Raw genomic sequence first — 10779 nt, forward strand, 5'->3', positions numbered from 1 at the left:
CACTTCTTTAGTTGTTTTGTAGACTATCACACTGGACTTTTAACTTTGTGAGGATTTGAATGTCTTCCTCATATTTCTGACAGAATAGTTTCACACGCTTTACCGTTTCTGCTTACCTGTGTTGGATAGTGTACTGTTCAGTCCAGTGTGTCCAAAGCTACTGTATGTCTTCATATGTTGTCTGATTTAAAGGTGCTGAGAGTAAGAGTGAGTGTTTAGTTTGTTCTCTGGGGGCAGTAAGCAGGCCTGTCCCAGCCCATCTGAGAGGCCTGGGCCTTTCAGAGCCATATATATATATATATATATAATTATTATATATTATTATATCTAATCTTCTGACTACTCAAGGCGCTTTCACACTACTTGTCACATTCACCCATTCACACAGAGATTCACACTGATGGCAGTGGACATCTACAGACCATCTAATCTAACCATTCACACCACATTCACACACACATGCACAGCACAGGAAGCAATTCAGGGTTCAGTGTCTTTCCCAAGGACACTTCGACATGCGGAACATGAGCCGGGGATCAAGCCACCGATCTCTCGAATGGAGGACGACCCGTTCTACCACTGAGTCACATCCCTGTGCCAAAAACTGCCAAATCATAACAAAAGTGAGAGACCCAACAATTCCTCCATGAGCAAACAGCAACAGTAACAGCAACAGTGGTGACGAAAACCTTCTATTTAACAGACAGGGACTTAGAAATATAACAATCATTTACAATGATATAACAAGATACAGTATAATCCATTCATTTTTTTGTACCTCTCACTGCAGTGTTCACAACAAATACTTGGTATTGCGGTAATGTTCAAAATAAGTGTTAACCTCACTGTAATCAGGAAACATGTCACTGTCAGCAACAAATTTGAAGGATTTTTTAGAGCTACAATAAAAGAAGTGAACCATTGCTTTACGGTTCAGTTTAAATAAAGAGTTCAAAGCATTATCATTCCCTTTGAGTAGTAATAGTAATAGTTAATGGTAAATTGCAGGGGCAACAGTCATATAACTTATTTGAGCTTTGAAAATGAAATGATTATACAATTTATACCATCAGCCTCTTGAGTCTCCACTTGAATGTAAATTTTCATTACAACACTGGTTCCCAACCCCACTAGGGGTAGCCAAAGAGGTGGAAGACAACTTTACAAAAACATACTGTATATACAATTGGCTTATATCTCAGCATTTCTTTTTAAAGTTTGGATTCTTATCTAAGCTATAAACAGGGCACGGTGAAGACCTCAACACAAGCTATATTTACGGAGTCGTCCCTCTCTGTCCAACAGCCTCGTCCTGCTTTAGAAAAGTATGCCGTTAAAACAAGCAAACAGAACAATAACCAAGTATCAGGGAGAATTAAACACTGAACTTGTCTAAAAAGAAGCCTATTAAGTATCATTTTATAGTACATATCCATAAATTGGGTCATGACTTTACTCATTCATAAAATGGCTCCTTTAAGGTAACACACAGTAGGTTCTGTAAAGGCCTCTGTGGTGCTTACACTGAGGAAAAGATTCAGATTTAAGATAGCATGTTTTTAACATTTAGCTGCTTTTCATTTTTATTAAATCAAAAGAAAAATCTAAGCTGTCGTGTCTGATTTGGCCTGCACTTTCCAAAGTTGAGCATGACATTTAGTATGTTTGGAAACGGCCTCCGCAGCAGGTTCAGGCATAGTGAAGCAGGGCCCATCTTCAGTCATCAGTAAAGGATCACTACTGTTCAGAGAGCACCCCTGATTCTCAGGTTTGCTGGTGAGAAAACGGTCCTGAACCAGTAGTGATGTTGGCACAGCCTGTGTTTCCCTTACAAGGGTTGTTTATTTCTGTGTCTGAACAGCAGCATTTCCTGCCTATGTGACTGTGGATTTCCTGTCAGCAGATCCCTACACCCATGACAAATAAAGCTCCAACTAACAGATGCGCTGAATGAAATGTTGCCTGCCTAAAATAAACAACAATCACTAGCAGGGTGACGCATTTCTGCTGCTGTAGGGAGATAAGAACATATGGAATTGGCAATTGTATCTATACTTTATATATTTTTAACACAAGTAAAGACTGAATGGGTTCAAAATACTGTAGGAGAAACCGCCAGACTTTCTTATGCACTGCCTGGATTAATCCAGCTGGTGAAGATGAATATATTTCTGTGGCATGATTTTCTTCCAGGGTGTGTTTTGTCAATGACGTGAATAAGAACAAATAAAAACCCAGAAAAAATGAATCATGATAAGCACAATCAGGGAAGAGTCACATGTTCTATGAACCCTGGTATATCATGTCAGTTCATACCAGCAGGTCCAGACCAGACCATATAAGGTCAGACACGTTCAGGTTGCTGGGTTGCCATGGCGACTCTTAAGTCTGGGGTTAACGATGTGGTGAGAGTAGTAGAGGATGCTATAGCAGATAATAAGTGGGACTGGACCTCCTTCATAAACAACTATCCCCCACAGACAGCCCGCCCAGCGCTTATCAGGAGCAATTCTCTTTATCTGCCCCCTTTGAACACGAGCCCGTCACTATCACTCCATCAGCACCCTGCCCTCCAGCTCGACATCATTTCCCATCACGACGCAGACAAAAATCTGATTCATTGGCAGCAACGAGTAAAGAACGTATGAGGGATAACAGAAAATCAGCAAAAGAAGATGTGAATTTATACGTTTCCTTCCACTACTGTTATGCTCATATTAGGACTTCATATAAAGATCAATCATGTCTGAGTCTAAAGATTCACAAGACTAAAAGTATGTTTGGTTTTTCCATAAAAACATCGTACACATTCCTAACACTGATTTTGAAATATCTTGTCGTTATACTGGATCCAAATTTGAACTTAAGGTAAATTAAGACTTGGAACATTTTAGACCAGGGGTGAATGAAGGAATGCTTTATTTCAAGCATGTGAAAAATAAATTACACTTGAATTACGAGTCGTTAAAAACCCTTTGTATGTTTGAAAAGAAGTAGGAAGAAGCATCAGCTCATTAATTCCTACCCCTTCTCCAATTGGTACCTAGTCCTATAGGTTTTCTTACTTCCTGTGTATCCTGTTGTTTTTGTTTGTTTTTTTAATACGCTCAACAAAACAAACAGTAACCAACAAACAACACAATAATCGTTTTTGTAAAGATAAATAAATGACAAGTATGGCAAAGTGTGGGAACCCTAGTGTTTGTCACACCCCTCTTCTTCCCTGTACCTTGTAAACACCATCTGTTTGTACCGCTGTTTGAATTTGCTCATGGTTAGTTCAGGGGCCACAACAGCCCAATTGGATCTCAAGTGGGCTCGACCAGTAAGATCACAGCACAACCACAAATTAAGACAACCTAGAATTTTTCTTTTTGTGCAAAAAAGTACATTCTGAACAACCACTGTCTTTATACAAAACATTGTGAAGCCTCCTAAATATTCTAAAATCTGTATTTAATATGATAAAATTAAAATTAAAATTTGTTTTGCTGTAGATGGGTTTGGAGAGCAGGTTCCTGCAGGGTCAGGCCTGATTTTAGGCCTGATCATAGATCTTGCATGGTTATTATTGGTGTCTGCACCAAGAACACCGTCACATGGCTGATGTTAGCCTACGCTGGGTGATGGTTAGGGTTAGGCATGGAGTCCACCTGACAGCAAAAGAACACCGGCTGCTCCAGCACTTTTATTGAAAAATTGCAGTTCAGTTGCTAATTTTAAAATTTTGCAAGGTCATCCCTTGGGCTGGATTGGACCCCTTGGCGGGCCGGTTCTGGCCCACGGGCCGTATGTTTGCCACCTCTGTTTTAGACGCATCAGAAACTGTCTCTCTCTGGACAAATTTAAAAACTGGGACAAAGTTGCGGGCCAAACTCAATATCTACAAAAAAAAAAAAAAAACTGAACCTTTTCAGTGCAGGTCCTTGTTCTTGTCGTGGTGTTTTTTATGTTTTATTCTTTGGTCACAGCCACGGTGGCTCTGCAGACGAGACCAACAGCTCTTTACCTTCAGACACAGATCATCTGCCTCCCACCGCTGCTGAAAGCTCCCGTTTTCCATCTTTCTTTTGGTCGTTTTTGGGGAGGGATGGATTAAGTTTGTCTGGAGAGACTGGTAGCATGGATGCTCATGATTGTAGACAGAAAAGTAGACGTGCATTTGCTTTATATTCGCGGGCCAGCTCTCAGAGAACCTTGGGCTGCCTGAGTTTGACACCCCTGCCTTATACAAACAAACTCTTCAAACTCTGGACAAAAAGCTATTTCAGTTTTGTTGCTGTAGGGGAAATACTGTAACTGGGCTTTATTTTTAAATTTGTGCCTGCATGAAATATGAATTTGTCTGGCCCCTCCCTCCACTACATGACCTTGTCTGTCCTCGCTCAGTTAATTCTGTTAGACCCTCAAAGTCCTTTATATGAGACTGGTCTTCATGACTTGCTGTGATTTGGAAAGCATACATTTGTGATGTGCTATTGTGTTTGGCTTTGTATCGTGTGTCTTGTGTGTTCCTTTGGTAGAACTTTTACTCTGTACTTTGTTATTGTGCTGTTTCTTGTTTTACCTGCCAAGGGACTACCGATGCAGATTATAGCGTACAGTGCATCGAATGATGACAACTATGTTTTAAACTGTATGGTCCCTTTTAGATCAAATATTATTAAAGGCACTGTACTCATTATTCAGAACATCAATATTATTTCTAGTTAAATACATAGGGGACTAATCCAAGTTTCTCTGTTTTTTCTTGTGATGGACTGTCCGGCTATTTCACGTATTGGGATGAGAGCCACGTGGAGACAATCCCAGCCCAAACTTTTTCCCGTTTTTTTTAAACTAGAGGTCATCTTGCAACGGGATCACACCAGCCATGACGGCAAAATGGGGCCAGGGGCGCAAAGTGGTTTCTTCCCCCCTACTTTGAGCAGCCTTGCTCTGCAGCCTGGTCGCCAGCAAAGATGTTGGCATTGTACGTTTCTGCAAACCACAGAAATGCTAATATTTAATGTTTTAGTCACCCTTTACGTGTATAATTTACAACGTACTGGGCAGATTCAGAGCAAGTGCTCCGGAAGTCAGGTGACGTAGAGAAACAGGCCTCGGACTCTGCTTAAGGAGGAGGAGGTCAAACACACGCTGAACTTTGACCCCGGAGACACTTATTTACATAACAGGTGTACGTTTTTTAACCCAAACTACGATCTTTACCTAAAAAATCCAAGTCCTTTTTATGCCTAAACCTAAGAAAGGTTCACAGTTTTTGTTTGAATTCACAGCTTTAATCATGTGTCCGACCGTGGAGCGTCGTAGAGTGTCTGTACGTGACGAGTGGTGAATGAGAAGAGGGTTGCAGCAGTTCAGGAACGTTGACGTTCATCTGAACTGTGGTTATGCAGAAACGCACTGGGTTGTGCTCCTACACACTGCACATCTTTGAACTCAGCCTTCATTTTGATCTCAACTACACACCTGAGAAGACTTGTGACTGTGACTGTAAAGATTTGCGTGCATGTCACCCTGTGTGTCTGTAGGTTAAGTGAGCCGTTCACCTATAAGGTTAACAGGTGCCTGAGTACAGAAGGAGAAAAGCTTATTGAACGAACTCAAAGATTGTCCTCGTTACCCTCAGTAACACATAAACATACAGGGCATACCGACTGGAAACTAAATGATAGAGAGAGATTTGACAAGAAGTAAAGTAAGTTTTATTTCAGAAATGAAAGAGCACAGTAGATATTTGGTACAGACCTCCTCCTGACCTCTATAAAGAGCCATCAAACATCTGCATCTCTTTATCTCTCCCTTTCTCATTAACCCCCCCCCCCCCCCCCCCCCCCTGCTCGTGGTTTCTGGGTGTTTGTTGTTAGTTTCCTGTCACAGAGGAAGTGCCTCACCCTACCGCCTGGCTCCCTATTGGCCCCAGACGAACAGTGATTTTTGGGGGGGGTGAGAGAGTGACGAGGGGACGGGGGCGGCACAGGAGGATAGATAGAGGGATCGGAATATGGACAGGGAGACAAGGGCTCGGGATGGCACCGAGGGCAGAAGGCAGCAGAGAAATACAGTCAGACGAGTGAGAGCTGGGGAGAGCACAGAGGAGGAAACAGCTTTGCGCCGGAGGAGGTAAGCATGCACACGACTCAGCAAAGAGAACTGAACTCACTTTATACCGGAGGAGGTAAGCATGCACACAACTCTGCAAAGAGAACTGAACTCACTTTATACTGGAGGAGGTAAGCATGCACACGACTCTGCAAAGAGAACTAAACTCACTTTATACTGGAGGAGGTAAGCATGCACACGACTCTGCAAAGAGAACTGAACTCACTTTATACTGGAGGAGGTAAGCATGCACACGACTCTGCAAAGAGAACTGAACTCACTTTATACTGGAGGAGGTAAGCATGCACACGACTCTGCAAAGAGAACTGAACTCACTTTATACTGGAGGAGGTAAGCATGCACACGACTCTGCAAAGAGAACTAAACTCACTTTATACTGGAGGAGGTAAGCATGGGCACGACTCAGCAAAGAGAACTGAACTCACTTTATACTGGAGGAGGTAAGCATGCACACGACTCTGCAAAGAGAACTGAACTCACTTTATACTGGAGGAGGTAAGCATGCACACGACTCTGCAAAGAGAACTGAACTCACTTTATACTGGAGGAGGTAAGCATGCACACGACTCTGCAAAGAGAACTGAACTCACTTTATACTGGAGGAGGTAAGCATGCACACGACTCTGCAAAGAGAACTGAACTCACTTTATACTGGAGGAGGTAAGCATGCACACGACTCTGCAAAGAGAACTAAACTCACTTTATACTGGAGGAGGTAAGCATGCACACGACTCAGCAAAGAGAACTAAACTAACTTTATACTGGAGGAGGTAAGCATGCACACGACTCAGCAAAGAGAACTAAACTAACTTTATACTGGAGGAGGTAAGCATGCACACGACTCAGCAAAGAGAACTGAACTCACTTTATACTGGAGGAGGTAAGCATGCACACGACTCTGCAAAGAGAACTGAACTCACTTTATACTGGAGGAGACTTTCAAGGTTTTGTTTTTCCGTTGATCTTATGTTTAAGTGTCGTTTGTTTTGATTTCAGTGCATGTGTGCATCGGTCTTATTCTGCTTTATTTGAGATGGTGATGCATTCTTTTTTTTTAAACTAATTTAAACAAAATAAGACTAGAGTGGAGGTTTTTTTGCAGTGTAATCTCATACTTATAGTGTTCTGCCAGTCCTTCCTGCCTTTCTTGGTCTGGTCACTCCCAATCCTTGTACCAGTGTCTTGATACAACAGTGACGCTGGACAGGTTTGGGGGGGGCTGTGCTAAGGACTGCTGGTGTTGCGTGCTCATTTATGCCCCGTGGAATCTGTTTTCGTATCTATTTTCTTCTGGTTTTTATGATAAAATCTAGAGACATATTTACTTTTTATGCTTTTTGAAATTTTTGTATTCTGTACAAACATTAACCTACCATACAAATAAAGTTGAAACCAAAGGATGGCGTGGTGTTCAGAGAAAACGGTCTGTGTCTCTCTCCTTCTCTCTTACGATTGTACGGTGTGAAAAATGAATTCATTTAACATTTAAAATAAAATCATTTTTAGGATAGAATATGTAGTCTGTAGCGAAAACTTAATTATTCTCTCTTACAAACCATATTTCAGTCACTTCATTAAAACCTTAAATAAACTTCATTTAAAAAGTCACATGTAGCTATCAGAAAACTGGCAAATTAAAATGACATTCACCTGAAATAAACATCAGTCATATTTACAGTTGGGGGAAATTAGTTATTCATCAGAGAGTTCAAAGGGATAGTTCAGATATTTTGAAGTGTGGTTGTATGAGGAACTTATCCATATTCAGTGTGTTACCTACAGTAGATGACAGCCCACACGTCTCCAGAGAGTAAGACAGGAGTACCCACAGGGGAAATGTACTGATGTGGACACCAAAAAAATCAGTATCAGTTTAAGTGTAAATAGAGAATATTTTCGGTGCTTTCCCTTGTCGTCAGATAGCATCTCTTTACGCTCCTCAAAGCCACCAGACTCCATTGACAAACCTGTAGTGTTTTGTTAATTCCTAACCCTTTAAAACACCAAAGTCACACAATAAGACAAGCGAGCAAACGGACTGAGTTGCAGTAGACCATCAACTCCAGTGTTCTGCAGATCAAACTAATGTTTTTGTAAATGCAGTCTGGGGGCTTTCAGGAGAATATAGATTGGCTTCAGTTCCCCCAGCGTAATCTCCAACAGGGCTGTCTGATGGCTGGGTAAAGTAGCGAAAATAGCCTAAATAGAAAACATTTAAACTAATTTAAGCTATCTGAAATAAATTTAGCTGCTGCCCCCATCCACAGAACTACATTGCTTTCAGTCCCTGTGCTCCTGTCTACTCTGGATAATGTACTGATTATAGATAACTTTACAACAACCCCACTTCAAAATATCTGAACTATCCCTTCATAGACCCAACAATTCCCCCGTAGAGTACGGTGGCGTTGAAAACCTTCCCTATAACAGACAGGAACGTCAGACAGACCCAGCTCTGTGGAGGACGGACATCTGTCTGCACCGGTTAGGGAGAAAGAAAAGGAGAGAGAAAGAGAGAAAAGACTGACAAAGAGAGACAAAGACACACACAAAGATAGACAGAGAGACAGTCCCAGAGATGAAAGCAACCACAAAATGGACTTGTGGACTTCTGACTGCTCAAGGCGCGTTCACACTACCGTACTTGTCACATTCAAGGACTTGCCCAAGGACACTTCGACATGTGGACTGGGGGAGCTATCTCTCGATTGGAGGACAACCCACTCTACCACTAAGCCACAGCTGCGCCCAAAAGTACACACAAAAGTAACAGTAACTATAATAATATCTATAGTAATGTCAATATACATATAGACTTATACTGTATGTCGTGGCAGTTAATACAGCAGAATAGTAAGAAACAAGTACAGCCAAGGTGACAGAATTTAACAATGATAATAATAATTATGGTGGTAAATATGATCAATGATGAGTGGTAATCTTCACTTTCTCAGCACTACAGGAGTCTTCACTTGCAAATGTGTGAAACCACTTTTTCATTGATGGAGATCTCACAGAAAGACACAAAACTCTATTAGATTAATTGTGCTAAACAAAAAGGAAACATCTGTTCACAGATGGTAATCATTTTCATAATTATGAATATCTTAATCACCATGTGTTAAACTCTTTTGCACAATTCTTCAGTCAGCAATTGGTCAAGAACAAATGCATTAATGTGAAGTTCTGAGGATTTCCCCTCTTTATTTTGTTTTGTAGATAATTCTACCCTTGTGTTTTCTTTGGTTACTCTAATGTTTATTTTATTTACGGTATGGAAACAAGGCTCTGGGTTGAAACCGAGTATGTGAGCGTTGTGGTTTCAGACTCCAGACAAAAAGAATGACGTGAAGAAATCTGAAAAAAACAAACAAAGTGGGCAGCCTTTTTTAATGTGGGTGAATTGTTTTATTGGTTCTTTGCTGAATAAAGGATGCAGTACAAAAGCTGTGCCATAATGAATGTGTGAATTTGCCCAGCCCAGGTGCTTCCTGTAGGTCTTACATGGAAACAAAAAGTGTAAGTGCAGAGTGCAACAGGTTTTTTTATTCTTTTATGGAAAATAGCAATAACAGTTTATGCTGTTATATACTTTCTTACCTTCTTCAGCACAAATAAAGTATCAACAAACTGTGCTCAAATAAAGTGTTGATCCATACAAAATGTGTCATTTTTGTCAAACTTTAGGTCAAAGCTTGAACAAAGTGTTCAAGCAAATGCAGAAAACTGTAATCAACTGTAATCAACCATCCTCAGAAACATCCAAATGGTTAACATCAAAGCGATATTGACCTTTAGAAAAAAATATCTAAGATCTTTCCAGGGAAAAAATGTCAGTAATCACATTCTCCTCTGACCATTTTAAGAGAGCACAAACTGAATAGCTCATAAAAAATGAAGAAGAAGAAGAAGAAGAAGAAGAAGAAGAAGAAGAAGAAGAATTCCGTTTATTTATCCCACAAGGGAAATTCAATTTTTTCACTCTGTTATTATATTATTATTATACAGGTTACACACACACAGGCCTGAAATACACACATATACATGCAATGAATGGAGAGATGTCAGAGCGAGGGGGGCAGCCAATGGCTCAGCGCCCTGAGCAGTTGGGGGTTTGGTGCCTTGCTCAACAAGGCAAGTGCCCAGGCACCTCTCCAGCACATAGGTGTGGACTCATGCATGGTCCACACAGGGACTCCAACTGGCGACCCTCCGGTTACCAGCCGAGTCACCTATGGACTAAGCTACTGCCGCCCCTAGGAAAGGGAACACTGTGTCCCGGGTGAATGAGAAGAGCATCATAGAAAGACAGTGCACTAAGCCTGGATGTACTTGCGTATTTCTGACTTGACAGTGTACTTTAGGCAGGCCGGCAGAATAGGCAGATGAGCCTTGAGGGACACCTAGTGGAGCATACAAACTACGCCAGCCATTTTGTAATTCTACACTGTAACCAGAGGTGTACCTTGTGCCTCCATATACAGTAGCTACATTTCTGAACACTTGAGGAGCTCCGGATACCCATTGCTCCATAATTACTAACAATGACTGATGTATATGTGACTTCAGGATAACTCAGTCTGACTACAAACATCCTTTTTTTCCCATAGTCTGGTGTTTAGAAAGTTATCAAAAAAGCATGATAAACTGTAA

This window comes from Echiichthys vipera, assembly GCF_963691815.1.
Source record: "Echiichthys vipera genome assembly, chromosome: 17".
Classification (NCBI taxonomy): domain Eukaryota; kingdom Metazoa; phylum Chordata; class Actinopteri; order Perciformes; family Trachinidae; genus Echiichthys; species Echiichthys vipera.